Here is a 19123-nt window from a genome sequence, read left to right as displayed (position 1 = left end):
TTATTTATGATGGATTTCACTTACTTTTAAAATTGGAGTTTTTTTTCACTTGAAACGTGTATTTGATCTGGTTCTTTCCTTCAGCTGTTGTTTTTCAGGATATTCGTTTTGGTGGCTAGTAAACTGGAAATAATAAATGGTAAAGAAAATGGGACTTATGCTTTCTGATTAATTAGGACTCTTAAAAGTAAATTGTTTACATGTTTTCTATTTATTATTAGTTTTATTGATGTTCAGTGATATTTAGAAAATGTTTAAAAGATGATAGAATCGAAAAATATACCTCTGTTCTATTCTGCACTTTCCCTACTGCAGCACTTATCCGGAGTTGGAATAGTAATTTATACCTCGATACTATCCTGCACTTTCGCTACTGCAGCACTTACCCGGATTTTGAAAACTAATTAATACCTCTATTTTATCTTGCACTTTTTATACTGCAGTGCTTATTTGGATGTATGTAAATGTAAATATATTTGAGCTTATATAGCGCACAGCTACCGCAGTGGGTGTCCTGGCGCTTGCTTAGGGAACCCGTCCTGGTATTCCCCTGTGAGATATCCTGGCAGGGTATCCACAAGGTGAAAGCCAGGCATCCCGCCGCGAGGGGCCGTTGTGGAGATTAAGCAAGCTATTGCCCAGAGTCGCAGAGTGTGAACCCGTGAGTCGAGGAGGCACCGGAGCGAGAATTATCGAGTCCGTGGAATTTTTAGCCCAAGACCCGCCGAGGCGGGGAATTGAACCCTGGTCCAGGGCCCATCTCAGCTTCCGGGTCTGCCGCCTCTAACCCCTGAGCCACACTTCTCCACGAGGAATATAATGTTTTAGTTTTAGGCTAAGCAGCACTTTTTCTACTGCAGCACTTACCCGAAGTTGGAATAGTAATTTATATATTTCGGTTTTCAACATTTTTACCCTTATAATATAGTTTACAGTACTTTTAATAACCTGCCATAACTTGCCGGGAAGGTTTTGGCGCGCGGACCGCAGACACGCCAACTGGGGGGACAGATACGACCCCGAAAGGTAATTACCTTGAAGTGACTACAAATCTGGAGTCAATTGAGGACCGCTGGAATAGAACACGAGACGGTGCAAATAAAGTGCACGTCACACCATTCGAAGGCCAATAATTGGGCCCAGTGGAACACGTAATACGTCAGAAATCTGTATGAGGATATGAGAGCGTCTGTTTGAGAACCACATTTCTTGAACATAAAAGGTGAAGATCATATTTGGAAATATTGCCGGAAATTTCTACTCTACCCATTTTACAATTACAAAGAAGGATTTGGTTCCTTTCTCAAACTGACACTCTGAATTGGAATATACCCCTGCCTTCTTGAACATTATTGCGCCCTGAAGAAGTTCCGCCTGACGGAACGAAACGCGTTGGCTGGTTTCTCTTGGCATATTAAAAGAACTCTTTTGCAACTACAGATTCAGCGTTTTTCATCTGGAACCATTATTTGTTCATGAACTTTACCATCTAAGCTTAGTGGCGAGTCACTTTACCCGAGTGGTGCATTTCAAAATTTGGTTGAAAATTGCCTTCACAGTGACGTGATGCACTGGAGGACCCTCCCGGTCTCTCTAATGGGACGTGCCGTATTATTCAAAATGATGGCCCTGCCTCGGTTGCTCTATGTACTGCAGAGCTCGCCATTCCCGATCCCGGAGCGCATCTTTAAAACAGTGGAGCCAGAGCAACGCTCTTTATTGTGGAGTGGAAGGTGCCCGAGAATAGCTCTTAAAAACTGCAGCGGGGACCATATGAGGGAGGGCTGGCGGTGCCCAACATTCGTCTATACTACTGGGCGACACAGCTGGTCAAACCCGCATATGGCCCTGGGGGAAGAATCCTACTTGGCAGCTCTATACCAGAAGCAGCCAGACCTTGCCTCCCCAGACAGCGGTGGTGGTAGGGGTGTGGAAATGGGCAACGAAGTTGCTGAGGTGGGAGGCGAAACTTACAGACCATATGCCTTTGTGGAAAGGCGACTTCCTTCGGGAGGTTGTGAAGCTACGAGATCTGCGCCTGAGGAAATATGAATTTTATGGTCGAGTTGTGTTCCCTAGCGAGTACCCCACCGTCTCCATGTACGAGTTAAAGTGCATGTAACTTCCCTCCTGTGCCAGCTATGAAGACGCAAATACATTTGCGTCCACCGTTAACATGTCCTCTTTCAGACCCACCATGAATGGGTTGAGTGGTCCGTTCCTAAGTATGCTATGCCAACGTCTTTTTGTAGTGTACTCCTACGTTTTTCAGCTCTGGCTGAAGTAGGCCCTGAATCTCTGCCACCGAACCTCTTTTCTGGCTTCTGACTCCGAGAATCTCTGCCCAGGCAGCCCCTGTACTCGTGAACTCTGACTTACTTTCAGCGCGGCCCCTCGCGCTCGGCTCAGCCTGCTGCCTGCCAAGATTGACTATAACCTTCGAGTTATCTGTTTCCCTCCCCGAAAATACATTCCTGCCTGCTAGCTCCAGTAAACATCCTTCCTCAGCTACAGGGCCAAAGGGCCGACCTGTCTCTATGCAACTAATTCAAGTAATTCATAGCTTCTGTTGCCATGCTCCCCTGGAAGGCCCTGTGCCCCACTTTTCTCTTACAGACATTCAGGCGCTTATACACGCACTCACAGTCAGTATAGAATAGCTTCTGCCCCAGAGACCTTTCCGCCCAGATAGCTTAGTTCCTAAACATCAGATATCAGATATGATAGAAGCACAAGTTGATCTGACATGCCAGACTTCTGTCTCTTTCCGTCAGTGCAAATGTCAAGTCCCCAGCACCCTCCGACTCCATGTCATGCACACGTCATGCAGCTGCGCGCGCATCCAAGTTTCCGATTTCTGCTGACATTGCAACATTTTCTGTTGGTGCCACCCCTTTGGTGACACCTACCTGTGAAGTTTCTAGAACACACCTCTAGTTCACGCCTCTTGATTACGCACATGTACCACGTGTATACTGTTATCTTGTCTTCTCTCTGCTGTTACGCCTTCTATACTGTTTCCAATGATGCAAAATAAGTATATAAGCTATGTACTGTTAATAAAATGTAGCGCGCTCTATCCCTTCTGACACCCTGTGTGGTGTTCGGAACATGATAATTTGGTCTTGACCATTCCTTTTTAAGGAATAAAACCCCTAAAAACTCTAACACCACGGACTCTGTTTTCTTTCATTTCCGATTGAGTTATTATTGATTAAGTACTTACCTGCATAGAAATTAAGAGTAAATTATTTATTTACATCATTTTGGCGCCCGAATAGGGACCCCTCCCCCACCTCACGCGCCGGTTGGTGCGTTGCAACCTGTGTCCCCTGCCGTTAGTTAGCCGGAACATACGCGTATCGGCAGGATTTCCTGCATCTCCCTCTGACCCACGGAGGTGACGAAGACTGCGATCAGTACCCAGACGAGGCGGTGAGGAGTGCGGAGGATCCCGACCAGAGCCCAGCCGAAAGAAGCAAGGTCCGAGGTGTCAAGAGGCCCACCAGGTTTCCGAAGTTTTCCGAAGTTTTCCGAAGTTTTCCGAAGTTTTCCGAAGTATCGAGTCGAGTCCAGTCGAGTTTTCCGAGGCCTTCTGTTTCCGTGCTTCCCGGTGAGTACCATTGCTGGGTCGTATCTAGACGGGTTTGGGTACACAAGTCCGGTCTGCACTGTTTTTGGGCAGTGTATCTGTACTGTTGAGCAGTATATCTAGTATTCCGAATTTCTGAATTTTTGCACTGTTACACCAGTGTATCTGTACTGTTGAGCAGTACATCCAGTATAGTGGGGTAGTCATCTATGTCTTAAATGTTTTTGTGTGATTAATGTCGTGGTATGAATGTGACTGTTTTTGTGCATTATTCTGTTTCTTGTATAACTAGTTACATTCAGAATTAAGTATCAAGGATTGCGCATTTCAGTATCAAGTAAGCAGAATGCCGTTTTTCAACAAGTTAAAGCAGATAGGAACTAGGAAAGGGATGCTAGAGGAAGAAATTCCTATCCCTCCTAGGGACACTCCAGGCAATTTTATGTATAATAAGCATGGCATAGATGCCATATTGTATCTAGAATTATGGACCGATTATACAAAGCACCTAGAAGAGAGACACAGATGGCCAGTTAATGGAACATGGGATGCCGAGTGCATCATGAAGGTAGAAGAGGCATTACGGAAAAAGAAAGCCAGACAGTCTCAGAAAGATGCCATAGAATTTTGGCGTAAGGAATCACATAAACGTGCTGAAAGAGCACTTCGTAGAGAAGACAGACTTAGAGAATCAGAAAAAGCTCGAGAAAACGAACTAGTTATTGAAGGAATCCGAGTAAAATCAGAACAAATAGATCGCATCCGAAATAGCCAAGTAAACGGCATGTATCTTATGGCCGAGGGTACACTTGACGCCATTTCAGAAATACCGAAAAATTTGCCGTCGCCATTAGTTCCAACTAAAGCAATGCATAAGACTACTAAAGACATATTCCTAAATTCCTATCTAGAAGATGTAGCTCCAGCTTACACCAACTTGCCTGTTCGTGCCCTGCCTACCGACAGGGACGGGAGCGGCACCCCGCCCCCAGATCATGCCTCGCCAGTTCCACAACAGACTTCTCCTGTCCCGCCAGCCCCGCCGCTTCCCGTACTCAAAACTGACCTACCGAAACCACGTTTGTCTGATCCACCTAAACGACAAGTTCAAGTTCAGATACAGACTCCACAGGGAGGTAATGCACAAGCTTCCGCTTCAGGAGGTGCGACCGCGGGTCCTCAGACCCCGCCACCAACTCACAGATTCAATCTCAGAGGTATGCAGAGTCCTCTTACGTACAGGTCTCCCCACTCCTCTAATTCATCCCGCCTTGACGCATTAAAAGAAAACATGTCAGTTTGCAGATATGATCCAGTACCCGGAAAAGACGATTTAATGATATTGGCATCATTACGGTTAAGATCTGCTACTGATAACTTGCTATGCTATGTAGGAATGAAGGAGCGTCTAGATAGAATATATGAGTTTGTTCAGACAGGAAAAGACCCCGACAGTATTAAGGATGCCATGGAGAAACAGAAAGTTGACATGCAAGCACTGATACTACGATTTTTCATAAATTGTCTGATAAGAGAACGAGACAGGCCCGGAACAGATCAGAGTGAATTAGATGCATTGAACAAGTGGGGTCAAAATATAGCTGAAGGAAAACACGACAAGGGGACTTGCATAGCCTCTATGTACAGGAAGATTAGGAAAGCAGTGATAGCAGTACACGAGAAAGAGAAAGAAGAGGCTTCCTCCGAGGAGGAAGAAGAACAGGAAGAATCCGAAAGAAATGTAGGCACCATAGCATATGTAGGTAAGGGAACTTACCTTAGGAAGGGTATCCGTCCAGAGAGCAAGAGAGTTTTCTTCTCTGCCTTGACAAATCCGAATTCTGCTGAGCATCAGTTCCAGGAAACTGATAAAAGGCTTCGAGATCGAGTTGGGTACCATGTACTCAATTCTATGGATGAACAAGAACTAGCCCGATCAGCTGTATCATGGGCCGAAAATGCAGACATATATAATGATGACACAGTGGCACAGACATTTCTGAACCTCTCCCCCGACGAACAGAAATTAGCAGGTGTATACATGATTCAGCACCTTCTTATCAAATACAGAAAACATTACTCTGATCCCGGTCCCTTACATGAAACACTAGAAGCACTACTGATGGATAGATGGAGAGGCTTAAGTACCAAATTAATTCAAATAATTCTAGAACAACGACATAGATATGATACCTTTGTAAGCTCTGAATATGTTCCCGTCCCACCTCTAGAAAGGAAAATGTACCACATGCAATGCGGGGGTAGTATTGAAAGTCAGAACCCCTTACGAGAAGTGCACCCTGTTATGGGTGAGGATAAAACCTTGAAACGCGTGTATGTACACACGCCTCTGACTAAATTAGAACTGTTAGAAATGAAGAAACTAGTACCATGCCATGATAAAGACCCTGCAGGTTTTCATAGAGAGCTTAAAGACATGTTACTAATGGGGGATTACACGTATGATGATATCATGAAAATGTTAAAGGTACTATTACCCACGGGTATCTTCGAGAAATTAAAGGAAAAGGAATGGGAGGTGGGAGACACAAAGATTGCCTGGGCAGAAATAGAGGACGAAGAAAAGAAACGGGTCCCAGGGTTAGGCCTTGGGGACAAAACTAAAGCATTACCAGGTTTGATAGTACAGGTCCTGCCCAGATTATTGACAACTAGAAAGGAAGATTGGGACGCCATCTCGTCCTGTAAACAGAAACATGATGAAGATACTAGTGACTTCTATTCAAGATTCGAGAAATGTTTCATTATTAATAGTGGCCTCCAGCCAAGTAGCGAGTCGTACCCGCATCTTTTTGTATCAAAGTTAGTCGAGAATTCCCTACCGTTAGTTAAAAACCGTGTATACAAGGTTGAGAGTACATGGCAAGCAAATACGCCATCACAGATGTTACAAATGTTACAATATCATCAGAACAGAATAAGAGAAGAACAAGATCAGGAACAAAAACGCATGAAAGACACAAAGATGAAAATGTTAGTAGCTGAGACGGTCCCATCCGATGGTCACAGAAAGGGTACGACCCAGACCAGTCACACTGCAGCTCCCGTTAAAGGGACATGCAATTATTGCAAGCAGCCAGGTCACTACGTACACGAATGCCCAGTCCTGAAACATAACATAGCGACAGGTAAAACTAAGGAAAGACCGCATCCGCCTAGACAAGACCATAACCAGCATCAGTCTTCACAGAATACACAGAGTACACAGCCTATGCATGCTTCCTCGACTCCAGCACAGACCGTAGCAGTACCACAGCCACAGCCCATTGCTGCAACTCAGCAAGTTTCACAGCAGATGTACCAATATGCCCAGTCCGCTTACCCCGAATATTCACGATATACATGAAACAGCCTAGAGAGGGAAGGTGGCTTGCCTCTTATTGAGATTCCTGTAGATCAAGAAGGTCCTTATGTACACAGTCAAGTATTGGGAAAAGACAGAAAGTTTTTAATTGACACAGGGGCAAGTCGCACTACAATCAGTCATGATGAAGTTCCAGGGGCACCCCTCTCAGGCTCACAGAATGTTTCCCTGGGTTTTTCAGGACAGCCTATTGTAAATGAGGTATCAGAACCAGTTCCCCTGGCTGTGGGTCCATTATCACGTGTTACAGACCTGTTACTCACGAAATCATGTCCAGAAAATCTGTTAGGAATTAAAACATTGAAGGCTCTAGGAGCTATAATATGCTGTTCCCCGGAGGGGGTTAGACTCTTTCTGCGGGATTTCAAGGGTCATTATGTTTTGCGAGAATTCGATGTCAGATTGAAAAATGTACCAGATTACTTGTGGGCAAAAGGCCCAACTGATGTAGGCTGCATGCATATCACACCATACCGTGTTACACTCAAAACAGGTGTTGTATTACCCCGAATCAGACAATACAAGTTACCACCCGATGCTGTAGTGGCTTTACTGAAAATCATTGACGAGCTCATTGCCCAAGGAGTGGTCGTCGAGACCGACTCCAATATCTGTAATTCACCCATCATTCCGATTCTTAAACGTACAGATCCCAATGCACCGCCAGTATATCGGCTGGTGATTGATCTTCGAGAATTAAATAAATGCATTATTCCACAGTATCCTGTGGTCCCCGATATCTCATCCCTATTGGCTGCCATTGATTCAGAAGCAACGTTCTTTACTGTAATTGATCTCAAGAACGCCTTCTTCAGCGTGCCTATTGATCCAGAGAGCCAATATCTCTTCGGATTCAGTTTAAATGGACGCAGTTTCAAATTTTCGCGCGCACCTCAAGGATTCACAGAAAGCCCCAGCATCTATAGTCAAGCACTGAAAAGACAACTAGACTGCATTCAAATGCCAGTTAACACCGCTTTACTGCAATACGTCGATGATCTGCTGATCACCGCACGAAGTGAGCCCGAATGTGAAGAAGCATCACTGACAGTTTTACATTTCCTGGCCGACAAGGGGCACAAGGTGTCTCCTTCGAAGCTACAATTCTGTGTTCAGCAAGTTGTGTACTTGGGTCACTTGCTGTCCAAAGTGGGGAGACAGCTCACTCCCGATCGCATTCAGTTAATTGTAAACATGCCGCAACCCCAGACACAAAAGGAAGTGCGGGCCTTCATAGGCCTCACCTCGTACTGCAGACAATGGATTCCCCAGTATGCATTTCTAGCTAAACCACTCATTCAGTTAACGACACAGGAGGCAGCAACTTCGACTGCCCTCCCTTGGACTCAGGAACACACACAAGCTTTTGAAGAATTAAAGAAAGCCTTATGTCAAGCACCAGTTTTAGCGACACCATGTTACAGCAAACCGTTTACACTTTTCGTTACAGAACGTGATGGTACAGCGTTGTCTGTCCTCACCCAAGATCAAGCAGGTTCACATAAGCCTTGCGCTTATTTTTCAAGTACATTGGATTCAGTAGCCCAGGCACTCCCTGCGTGCTTAAAATCTGTAGCAGCAACAGCGTTAGCAATCCGACAGAGTGATTCAATTGTTTTAGGTCATCAGTTAACAGTTCAAGTACCACATTCTGTAGAGGTTTTGTTAAACAGAACCCAGACTCAACACTTGACTATAGCACGACTGACAGGTTATGAATTAACACTATTCCAGCCACACATAGAAATCAGACGCTGCAGTATCTTGAACCCCGCAACACTGTTACCAACAGTTATGACGGATCCAGCCCCACATGATTGTATAGAAATCATTAATGCAGTAACAAAGCCTAGACGAGATTTAACAGATGTTCCATTGACAAATCCAGACCTGACACTTTATGTGGACGGTTCATGCATGAGAACAAGTACAGGAGAATTAGTGGCCGCGTATGCCGTGACCACTGAAACTGAAGTTAAAGAAACACATCGTATTGACACACTGTCTGCTCAAGCAGCAGAGCTCATCGCTCTGACCCGAGCTTGTATTCTAGCCAAAAACAGAAATGTTAACATATACACAGATTCACGTTATGCATTCGGAGTTGTACACGACTTCGGAGTCCTCTGGCAAGAACGAGGTTTCCTGACCTCTCATGGGGCCAAGATTCAACACGGTCCCCTCATTCAAGCACTGTTAGAAGCAATGTCCTAGCTGCATTGCCCCCCTCACATTCTGCCATTCGAGCAGATCGGCCTGAGGGCAAGTTGGGCGGAGGAGTAGCCTTGATAGCTCGTGCTGACCTGCACTTTCAGACCCTTCCCTTTCCTATAATCCCTGAAGTTGACTACTTGGTAGCACGCTCGACTTCTTACCAAACCCCTTTGACCTGCGTCCTTGTTTACCGCCCTCCTCAAACCACCTCATCCTTTATTTCTAATTTTCAAGATCTCCTGGCGACACTGGTGATAAATAATTCATCAGTCTTAGTCCTAGGGGACTTTAATTACTGGCCCAACGATCCCGCCGAAACCTCTTACTCCAAAGATTTTACTGACCTTATGACTAGCCTTAACTTTGTACCTCACATTCATAGCCCCACTCATACTCATGGTCATGCACTGGACCAAATCTGGGCCCTAAATGTCCCCACAACGCCCCCCACCATTTCCCCCTGCCTCTGGTCGGACCACTCCCTCATTTCCTTTTCCCTTGCACTATCCCCTGAGGCTAAGCCCCTGCTCCCCAAGAACACTTGGATTAGGAAATGGGGCAAAGCAGACATGCCGTCTCTCTGCTCGTCCTTGTCCGAGTCCAGCCCTGACCTTTCAGGCCTTGCAGCCTCAGCCCAATTGGAATCCATCAATAATTGGCTGATTAAATCGGGTGACGATTTCGCTCCCCTGAGGCGGATTACGGTCAAGCGAGCCCATGCAGCAAATAGGTGGTTCCACTCTGACCTTAAGGTGAAAAAACTAGCGGCACGAAGAGCTGAGGGAGCTTGGAGGAGAGCCTACAGCCCCTCACTGAAAGCCGCATACCACTCTGCCTTACAGATTTACAAAAAAGGCATTCTTGAGGCTAAAACAGAATACTACTCAGGAAGGATTTTAGCGGCAGAGTCCCAATCCAAAGAGATTTTTGCTACCGTCCATGAACTGGCAGCATCCAACAGAGTCACGACAACAGTCCCTCCCTCTCAACATCTCTGCGATTCGCTGAACGAATTTTTCATTGAGAAGGTCGCACAGATAAAAATCAATATACCACCTCCTTCTCTAACCTTTGTTAACCCATCCCCTCCCCCTTCTATTTCCAAACTGGCTAGCATTCCACTGCTGACCAAGGACTCCCTCCTTCCCCTCCTTCGACGGGTGAAGTCGGGTTCCCCTTTGGATTTTGGTCCCGCCCATGTTTTAAGAGAGATCTTCTCGGCCTGTCCCACCCCTCCTCTTACGTTCCTTAATGACTCACTAAGCAATGGTGTGGTTCCTCCCTCCCACAAATCAGCAGTCATTATCCCGATTTTAAAAAAAAATGGCGCTGATCCCCTGTCCCCTGCCAATTACCGCCCCATTTCCCTCCTACCCTATTTGGGAAAGGTCTTAGAAACCCACGTCACGAGTACCCTGAGCACTTATGTGGAGGCAAATCAGTGCCTCTCCCCTTGCCAGGCGGGCTTCCGACCTCTGCACTCCACAGAGAAGGTGGTGATCTCAGTGATGGACAGACTCCGCGAGGGTATTGACATCAACCTCCCGCAAGCCCTTGTTCTTTTGGACCTGTCCGCCGCTTTTGACACGGTGGATCACTCCATCCTTCTCACTCGTGTCAAGGCGGCGGGCATAGAGGGCTCTGCCCTCTCCTGGCTTAATTCCTTCCTGTGTGACAGGGCACAGGCTGTTCATCTCACTGGTTTTACTGCCTCCTCACGAAAGGTGGAGTGTGGCGTCCCTCAGGGTTCCTCCTTATCCCCCCTTTTGTTTAATTTATATATCTACCCCCTTATCTCTTCACTACAGCAGCTTGAGGTCACGGTGTTTAATTACGCCGATGACCTCCAGCTTATCTTTAATCTCTCTCACTCTGCTTCCTCTGTTCAAAACTTTCAAACCGTCATGTTATTCATCCAAGATTGGATGAACAGCAACCACCTCAAACTCAACCCTGACAAGACAGAGTTGGTCTTGACAGGAGGTGGTTGCAGTCCCTGGTCCCCTTCGTTCTGGCCCCCTTCACTTGGTGTCCCCCCCCTCCCGGTCCCTAAAGTTAAAACCCTTGGTATCTTTCTCAATCCCCAATTATCTGTAAACCCCCAGGTGAGCTCAGTGGTCTCCTCCTGCATCTTTTCCCTCCGGATAATTAGAAAGATATCCCGCTTCTTTTCCCTTCCGGCACTGAAAATAATTGTGATGGCAATGGTGCTCTCGCGCCTCGATTATGGGAACATAATCTACAACGGCGCACCGGCCTATGCCATACACCGATTGCAGCTAGTGCAAAATCAGGCTGCCCGCCTGATCCATGGGCTGCCCAAATACCATCGAGCAACCCCACTGCTGAAATCATTGCACTGGCTACCTGTGAGGGAGCGGGCCTTATTTAAACTAGGTTGCCTCACCTTCCAGGCTAGAATGGGCACTGCCCCCGAGTTTATGTGCTCGGCCATCAAATCTTACCTTCCGGGCAGAGAACTCCGCTCTACCCACATGGCACTCCTGGCCACCCCTCGCTTTAAGAAAAAGAAAGCAGGCGGGGCGAAATTTGCGGTCCTCGCACCTGTCTTCTGGAACTCCCTCCCTATGACCCTTAGATCCGCAACCTCCTATTTGGAGTTCCGGAAGAATCTCAAAACCTTCCTCTTTTCCAGAGCTTTTGATGCCTAATCTGTCCCTGTTGTTGCTGTTGCTGGTAATAGCTCCTTCAGCGCCATGAAACCGCTGGGTATAAGCGCGCTAAACAAATGCTTTTAAATTCAAATTCAAAATTCAAATTCAAATTCAAATTCAAATTCAAATACATTTGCCTTCGGGCATATCAGTCATGAAGTGTAAAGCACATACTAAAGTTACAGATTCTGTGTCCCAGGGTAACGACCTGGCAGACCAGACAGCAAAACATACAGCACTGACTCACACCCAGATTACTGATGTGACAAAGACAATAGTACCGACAAAGTGTATGACAGTTAGAGATCCCGCCCTAGACGTAATTGATATCCAGACACATGCTACTCCAGATGAAATAAAGAAATGGACTGAACTAGGAGGGATTCAGACAGATCAAGGTTGGATAACGAAGGAAAAATCTATATGGTTTCTCCCTGACTCAATGGTTCAAGTCATGATAAATACAGCACATAGCCCGGCACATCTAGGAGAGAAAGCGATGTTAGACAGTCTACAGAACCTCTGGTACAACAAACACTTACGAGCAGCAGCAAAACAGAAAGTGCGTACTTGCATGATCTGTTGTCAGTTCAATCCAGGTAAAAGCGTCCCTGTAGAGCAAGGTGGATTTCATCCTCCCGATCACCCTTTTGAAGTCCTCCAGATGGATTATATCCAGATGGACCGCTGTCGAAGTTTTAAATATGTTCTCGTAGTTGTCTGTGCTCTGTCCCGCTGGACCGAAGCATACCCAGTATCAGATTACACTGCTCCGACCACTGCCAAGCAGCTGGTTCGTGAATTCTTCCCACGATACGGCTTGCCTCGTGTCGTATACTCAGATAACGGTCAGCCATTCTCATCTGCATTAATGAAAGAAGTTTCTCTACTGCTAGGATACCAGTGGAAGTTCCATTGTGTCCGACATCCCGAAGCAGCAGGCCTTGTAGAAAGGCATAATCAGACACTAAAATTACGTCTTGCAAAGATCTGTCAGGACAAAGGGGTCGACTGGATAGTCGCCCTGCCCGTGGCACTATTCTACATGAGAATGGTCGCCCACTCGAGATCAGGGCTATCCCCGTACGAAGTGGTCTTTGGCAGACCACCGAATATGTGGGGGACGCCCATTCCGAAGAAAATCACTGATGTTGATTGCAATATGTTGACAGATTACCTTGCCTCCTTGATGTCTGCACTCCAATCATGTCGTTCACAGGTTGCCGCAGCTTTCCCTGACAACACTGATGTAAAGCCGCACGAGGTCCGTCCTGGGGATCTGGTACTCGTCCGGAATTTCGACCGGAAAAGTCCGCTGGAGCCCCGCCGGAAGTCCCCGAAGACCGTTCTTCTCACCACGAGGACCGCCGTGAAGATAGAGGGGAGAAAGGGGTGGGTCCACACGAGTCACATCAAGCTTTGCAATGAACTAAAAAACGAACTAAAACAGGACTCTGACTCGTCCACCCCCACTAAAGACTGTATAAAACAAAGTGACTTTACCGTTACCGAACGAGAAAAGACTCCCCAAGAACAATATCGTATGAAACTCCGATCTAGCAAGTCAGACAGTTTAATTGTTTAAGTCCTCCCCTAGGTGAATCGGTTAAATAGTTTCTGACATGTATCCCCTAGATCGAGATAGAGAGAGAGAGAGAGAAGCAAAGAAACGTACATACTGCAAATCCCTGCGTAGTCACTGTATAGTGACGTTGTTAATAATGTTTTTCTTAAGTGTTCTAATTATTATTGCCAGCATTCTGCTACCCATCTATTGGCCTATTTTCAGGCGTGAACAATATGCTTACAATGTATCTGCTGAACACACTTTTAGTGAATTACCTGCACATGAACTCTCTTACAGACTTGCGCTGCGTAACAACACATTCATTAGTATGTTACACCACTCTCATCAGACAAATAATGCTACAGACTGCTGGATATGTGGCCGACTCCCTCCCTACCAGAATTACAAGGGAGCTCTGCCCCTCTTTCCGTACCCGTTCACTCACAATGGCTCCTGTGGTGCATGGTTTAAAATAATTAATTCCTTAGATCCTGATTTTGCTGTTTTCGATGGAGGCTGGGTTTGGGGAAACTTGAACTCAGTTCTGTTAGATGTCTGTTACCCTGACAAGGAGGGACTCCCTACTCGAATAGGAACTGATCTAGAAAATGAAGTATATGGATTAGGTAACTACACAATTAGTCTCATGATCCTTACTGTTGAATCCGAAGCCGCTCCAGTTCTGCCCCATATGTTAGTATTACCAGTCACAGGTGAATTGTGTGTCCGAAAGAAAGGTTCAGTACACGTAGGTCATAGTAAATGCACTACTGTGGTCGAATTCAGTGATCAGGGTAAATCGTCTTTCAAAGCTATCAGTCACTCTTATTTTGTTTGTGGTCATACCGCATACATACGTCTGCCTCCAGACTGGGATGGTACCCGTTATATTGCATTCCTTCTGCCACCTGTTTTTCTAGCTCCCCCTGATTACCATAGAAACACGAATCTAGTCAAGAATAGATCCAGAAGAGATATCCCACTTGTCGACTACACAGAAACGGCATGGGAACAGTACACTGATTTCAATAAAGGATTCTTTTTCTTTCTAGGACCTGTCCAAAACAGTAAATTAATACGTAGATTAACTAGAACACTTGAAGCAGTAGTACATGAAACTGCCTCCGCCTTAGGTAACTTAACAGAGGAGCAATCTGCTATGCGGGTTGTTGTCCTTCAAAATCGTCTTGTTATTGACGTCATCTTGGCAGATAGAGGTGGAGCCTGTAAGGTCATCGGGTCAAGTTGCTGCGTTTTCATCCCACAAAATGCACCATCTGTCTATCAAGCTATTACCCGTCTGCATAAAATTGCAAATCAGATACATCAGAATCCAGGCACCTGGACTTGGTCTGGTTGGTTCTGGACAACGTTAACAGCTTGGGGATGGAAGATCCTATCCTTCCTAGGCTTTGGCCTAGTCATAGTATTCAGTTGCTGCCTGTGTCTACAATGTGGACCGGCAATATGTGGACTGTGTGCCACTTCCTGCATTGAACATTCCAGTTGTCTCTCAAATCGTCAAAGAAAGAAAGATGAACATATAATGTTACAAGAACAAACTGATCGATTCATGAGGATCGATATTTCATGAAGGGTCCGTAGGGAACAAGGAGGGAATGAGGAAATATGAATTTTATGGTCGAGTTGTGTTCCCTAGCGAGTACCCCACCGTCTCCATGTACGAGTTAAAGTGCATGTAACTTCCCTCCTGTGCCAGCTATGAAGACGCAAATACATTTGCGTCCACCGTTAACATGTCCTCTTTCAGACCCACCATGAATGGGTTGAGTGGTCCGTTCCTAAGTATGCTATGCCAACGTCTTTTTGTAGTGTACTCCTACGTTTTTCAGCTCTGGCTGAAGTAGGCCCTGAATCTCTGCCACCGAACCTCTTTTCTGGCTTCTGACTCCGAGAATCTCTGCCCAGGCAGCCCCTGTACTCGTGAACTCTGACTTACTTTCAGCGCGGCCCCTCGCGCTCGGCTCAGCCTGCTGCCTGCCAAGATTGACTATAACCTTCGAGTTATCTGTTTCCCTCCCCGAAAATACATTCCTGCCTGCTAGCTCCAGTAAACATCCTTCCTCAGCTACAGGGCCAAAGGGCCGACCTGTCTCTATGCAACTAATTCAAGTAATTCATAGCTTCTGTTGCCATGCTCCCCTGGAAGGCCCCGTGCCCCACTTTTCTCTTACAGACATTCAGGCGCTTATACACGCACTCACAGTCAGTATAGAATAGCTTCTGCCCCAGAGACCTTTCCGCCCAGATAGCTTAGTTCCTAAACATCAGATATCAGATATGATAGAAGCACAAGTTGATCTGACATGCCAGACTTCTGTCTCTTTCCGTCAGTGCAAATGTCAAGTCCCCAGCACCCTCCGACTCCATGTCATGCACACGTCATGCAGCTGCGCGCGCATCCAAGTTTCCGATTTCTGCTGACATTGCAACATTTTCTGTTGGTGCCACCCCTTTGGTGACACCTACCTGTGACGTTTCTAGAACACACCTCTAGTTCACGTCTCTTGATTACGCACATGTACCACGTGTATACTGTTATCTTGTCTTCTCTCTGCTGTTACGCCTTCTATACTGTTTCCAATGATGCAAAATAAGTATATAAGCTATGTACTGTTAATAAAATGTAGCGCGCTCTATCCCTTCTGACACCCTGTGTGGTGTTCGGAACATGATAATTTGGTCTTGACCATTCCTTTTTAAGGAATAAAACCCCTAAGAACTCTAACACCACGGACGCTGTTTTCTTTCATTTCCGATTGAGTTATTATTGATTAAGTACTTACCTGCATAGAAATTAAGAGTAAATTATTTGTCTGATAGGCATAGACACGCTGGGGGACGTATGGAAGAGGGGAAAATTGGTGGATTTCGCGACCCTACAGACGGAGTTCCATATGGGTGATGGTGAATTCTTGCACTACCAACAAATAAAACACGCTTTACACGCACATCTGACGCAGGTGAAACAACTACCTGAGTATGTCCCACTGGAGGATAGGCTACTGTTTGACCCTATGATTGATAAAGCTATCTCCCTTACCTATAAAAAGCTCATTAATAACCTTCCGGACACACTGGGACCATTGAGGGAAAAATGGGAGTTGGATCTTGGCCTATTGGAAGACGATGAGGTCTTACACCCCACGGATGGTGCAATATAAGATGGGGTTTGCGGCTTCACAATTCTGCTTATGGGGTTGCGGGGAGGAGGGCACCTTCTTTCATATTCTATGGGACTGCCCCAAAATCCGCACGTATTGGGTTAGACTGAAAGAAATCATAGAAGAAGTGATTGGGGCAGAGGTGCTGCTGGAGGCCCGATGGCACGTTCTGGGGGTGACGAGTGACGTTACCGGGCCCAAGTGGGGCAAGATATGGCTAGCTCTTGCAAGTATGGTGGCCAAGAGGAACATAGCCCGGCTCTGGGGGAAGTGACCTGTCATCAACGGTGGATGAATGGGAGCGGGACCTGGACTGGTGCCAAAGGGCAGAGAAAGTTATTTATAATAGCCGGGGCTGCCCCAAGAAATGGGAGAAGATATGGCTGGCATGGAGACGATACAGGGGGGACTGGCTGAATACCCCAGATGGATCACCACTGGGTTTGAGGGAGGCCCTTATTGGAATTTCCCCTCTGGTCGACACGCTCTGCGTGAATTTAATGAACCCCACTCTCTGGGGGACCACCCACTCACGGTTGCAAGAGGGAATGGTCACGAAGCAGGGAGGGGGTGGAGGGATGGGTAGGGGCACAGATCGGGGAGGGGGGTCTAGACAGGGAGGGTAAGGGTGCCTACGCATAGAATATTTAATTCCGCAAGGGGTACGCTGTGGGGGTAGGCCAGAATGGATTTCGCCAAACGGTTTTTGTATCTGTGTATTGTAACTTTACCAATGAACTTCCACTGCTATCTGATGTGTATTTTGATGGAGCTGTTATGTTTCAATAAAAAGATTTAAATACAAAAAACTATAGGGATCGGGATGCAGCACTGCAGAAGGCCAGAGAGATTCGGACACTGCGCCATGAGGGCATGAAGTAATCTATTCATCCCGACTTGACGCAGCAAGTGCAGGAACCTTGCTGCCAGTTTGCACCAGTGAAGAGAAAGCTGCGAGAGTTATATATATACACATATATCTATAGCATGATGTATCCCGCTAAGCTCAGAAATGTAAATGAGGGGAAGACTCTCTTCTTTATGGATCCCAAGACAGCACTCCAGTTCCTTAAGCAAAAAGGAAAAGTTAAAGACAAAAGTGACCTCACCAAAGGTAATTTGAATGAAGATAATGACGCTCCGGACCTAGAGGAGCAATGAGTTGATGGTAACATCAGAGCTGCCCCCAACTCCCCTGCTAAGTTTGGGATATGAGATCACCATGTGGCACTGAGCGAAGCGCACTGCAAACAATGTCAGCACTCCATGGTTTTATCCTTTGCTGAGAGACGGCTGTGAAAGTGTTCACCTAGTGGGGAGGAGAAGATTGGAACTTCTTATGCATCTACATGTACAGATTATTAGTAAGATGGTACGGAACCATGTAGATGCTGCGCATGGTTATACTTGGGTGCAATGGAGACGAGGAGGCAAGGATAGAACTCCTCTGAAGGGAAAGGACTCGATTATCTAAACTGGCCCTTGATGTTCTTAACGCTTAGCTAACAAGTGGAACCAAGCAATGTTGTTTGTGCACACAAAGTTAAAAACCTTGATAGATAGCGTCTACATGAAGGCTGGGATTAGGGAAGAGTGGAGACGGAGCAACACCCGCCCTCATGTGTGCACCACCTTGTATAGTTTACAGTACTTTTAAGTTACCGGGAAGGACATTTGGTGGGGGATGGGGGGTCGTAGAGATGTTATGAAAAGGTTGGGAATGTATAGCGTGGGTGGGATCCATAACGGGGTTGTTATTGTCTATTTAGTTTTGTTAGGTAAAATGTATGTATAGGCATTTATAGAGCGCACTACTTACCCGTAGGGTCCCAAGGCGCTTCGACCGCTGCGAAATCCTTCCTGGCTTCCCTGAGAGATGGTCCCTTAATGGGTATCTCCAGGGTGAGACCAGGCATCCCCGGCGGTCTGGTGGGGCCGTTAGTGAAGATGAGGCAAGCTAATGCCCAGAGTTGCAGAGTGTGATCGCTGATCAGAGTGGGCACCGAGGCGAGAGAATTATCGAGTCCGCTGACCCTGGTCCAGAAACCTGCCGCGCCGGGAATCGAACCCTGGTCCCGGGCCGTCCTAACTGCCCAGCACACAAAGCACTGAGATCATGGAAGATACAAGAAAAGGAATGATTGATGCACACACAAAGCCACAGATTAGACTCCATACATGGAATTTTAGAGGGTTGAATGACCACAGGATAATACGGAAGGTGATAGAATATCTGAAACGCTACAGTGTAGATGGAGCAATATTACAGGAGATGCACCGCCCCCAATAGTGATGAATTGACGCAACGTAGATTGCAAGGTCAATCAATCAATCAATCAATCAGAATACTTAATTCAGCTTTTGTATAAAAAACATAAAAGTCCAAGTTACATTGTAGCGTCCGGATCCCGTCCATAATTATCTTTGGTCAATGGTTACAATTCATTATAAAGTAGATAAAAAAAAGTACATAAAAACGTATCTACATCATATACAAAAATCAAG

General features: G+C 46.2%; 1 protein-coding gene across 1 annotated transcript in view; it reads right to left on the bottom strand.

Moving 5' to 3' along the window:
• Positions 1–19123, bottom strand: part of LOC147736764 (uncharacterized) — an 86723-nt gene that overhangs the window by 1027 nt on the left and 66573 nt on the right.

This window comes from Lissotriton vulgaris, chromosome 1_2 (assembly GCF_964263255.1).
Source record: "Lissotriton vulgaris chromosome 1_2, aLisVul1.2, whole genome shotgun sequence".
NCBI classification, from domain to species: domain Eukaryota; kingdom Metazoa; phylum Chordata; class Amphibia; order Caudata; family Salamandridae; genus Lissotriton; species Lissotriton vulgaris.
This window is presented reverse-complemented; position numbering and strand designations above follow the sequence as displayed.